This window comes from Berghia stephanieae, chromosome 1 (assembly GCF_034508935.2).
Source record: "Berghia stephanieae isolate SIO BIC M18660-M18661 chromosome 1, UCSD_Bste_1.3, whole genome shotgun sequence".
NCBI classification, from domain to species: domain Eukaryota; kingdom Metazoa; phylum Mollusca; class Gastropoda; order Nudibranchia; family Aeolidiidae; genus Berghia; species Berghia stephanieae.
Window position 1 is genome coordinate 87,354,713 of NC_088360.1, and position 2,500 is coordinate 87,357,212.

The following is a 2,500-nucleotide window of genomic DNA, read 5'->3' on the forward strand; positions in this document are numbered from 1 at the left end:
AAAGTTGAGGTGGGAGGAGGGGGGGGGGGGTGGATTCGATCAAACGCGTGGTTCCACAAGATCCGTTTTGTGTACCTACAATTTGAGCTATCCTCTCTTTTACCCACCCAGATAGTACCAGTTGAAAGGGTCTTTCTTTCCTTTTCTTTTGTTTTTTGTTTGCTTGTTTTGTTTGTTTTGTTGGGGTTTTTACTTTTTGTTTGTTTGTTTTATTTGTTTTGTTGGGGTATTTATGTTTTGTTTGTTTGTTTTTTGTTTTGTTTTTTTGGGGTTTTTTGTTGGTTTTTTTTTGTTTTGTTTTGTTTGTTTGTTGTTTTTTTTTTGTTTTTTTTTGGGCGGGGGGGGGGGTTGGGGGGGTTGGGGGGGGGAAGCGGGGGTTGTTGGTTCCTTTTCTTTTGTTTTTTGTTTTTTTTGTTTTGTTGAGGTTTTTACTTTTTTTTTTTTGTTTTGTTTTTGTTGTTTTTGTTTTTTACTTTTTTTTCGGGGGGGGGGGGGGGGATTGGGAGGGGGGGGGTGAGGGAAGCGGGGGTTATTGGTTGTTCTTTGTTTTGTTCTTTGACTGATCATTTTCTTTCTTCGGATCGGAAGGTCCTGGGTTCGAGCCTTGCTCGGCGCATAGTTGAGTCCTTGGAAAAGGCTCTTAACTCACATTCTCTCACCGTACTCAGGTGTAAAATGATTACCTAGCCGTTAAGAGCGTTGTCTCTGTCGGTGTAATATCGCCGAACAGGCGTCATGTCCTGTCCTACATGTCAAGTGTTGCTGTTGGTCAGGGACCCCTTGTAAATGGCTTTGAGCACGTTTAGTGGATATTGCTATATATGAAAGCTCAATTTTTTTTTGATTGGGTTTTTTTTATTTTTTTTTTTTTTTGGGGGGGGGGGGGGGGGGTTGTTTTGTTTTTGTTTGTTTATTTTGTTTTGTTTTTTGTTGTTTTGTTGATTTTTGTTGTTTGTTTTTGTTTTGATTTGTTTTGGGTTTTTTTGGAGGGGGGTTGTTGTTGTTATTTTTTTTAATGTTGTATTAGGTGGGGATGGTTTGGGGGGGGGGGGGGGGGTTAGTGCATTAGATGACTAAAATTAATTAGGAATAAAGAAATATCACATTAGTAAAACTCATGTTCACGGTAACGTTTTACAATTTAAAATCCAATTCCCCTTATTGACAGTGAACATTTGAATTCGGCGACTTGAGCACCAGTACAATATATAAATATGGACATAAACAATGTTTTGTAGTCTCTTATAGTACAAGACAAATATTTAATTGGGAAATAAATAGATGTCACCGTGTGCCTACCTGCGTTAGGAGCCTTTAAAAACTATCTATTATTTGAATGAATAAATAAATTATTGCTCACAAGATCAAAATATCTTTCCTTTAAAAAAAAAATTTAATAACAAATCAATGCTTTTCTCTATTCTAAACGATATAGCTTCATAAATAGACAAATAGTCGTAAACATACAAACACGGGCCAACGTCGTCGTGAGCAAAGAAGCCGTAAATATTTAATGACAGTCCCCAGTTGTGATTTAGCAGTCTTTGGCGACAGATGTCAGCTTGTTGAGACTTCCAGAAAGTCCCCAGAGACCGAATCGTGACGGTTATTAGAGCTTTGATGACGTGTACGAGCAGCCAAGCTCCGAAACTCCGCTCAACCGGGATGCTTCCCTGCGTGGGGACTAATTGCGTGCTCGTATTTGCACGGTCGTGAATCGGGAAGAGGGAGGAGTTTAAACAATGGCTGCGGGGGAAATAGACTCGAAAAAATTTGGTAGCGGAAACAATAGGCGACCTCTCTTTGATTTGCCTGTTCTTTCTAACGGAACCAAGAGAAGTGCATTGTCTTTGATGAAGATGATGGTGACGATGACGACGATGATGATGGTGATAGCAGAATGGGTTACTTGTTCGGGAATTCCAGTAAAGCTCAACATGACAGAGGAACCAGATAACATGAAATGATTTTTTGAGTATTGAAATGAGCTATTTAACTTTCAAGTGGGGTCGGTCTATTGCGATTTAGAGATTGGCTTTAACAAAAGATGGGGGAATCTGTTAAGTGTGATGAATGTTTGAGATCAAAGATTTATAGTAATTAATGAAATTAAATGACAGAGACCTAAAAAGAACAAGTGAGAGGGTCGTGATCAGTATTGGCGATGATAGTGATGTTAACGGTTATGGAAGATAGTTATCGATTTTGATAGTACAGATAACATTGTGAGACGGGTTGTGATGCCACCGGGTCGCCACGACGACGAAGACGGCGATAATGAAGATGATGATGATGGTGATGCTGCTGCTGCTGCTGCTGCTGATGATGATGATGATGATGATGATGATGATGATGATGATGATGATGATGATGATGATGATGATGATGATGGTGGTGGTGGTGGTGGTGGTGGTGGTTGTAGTCATGATGATAATGATGATGATGATGATGATGATGACGACGATGATGATGATGATGATGATGATGATGATGATGATGA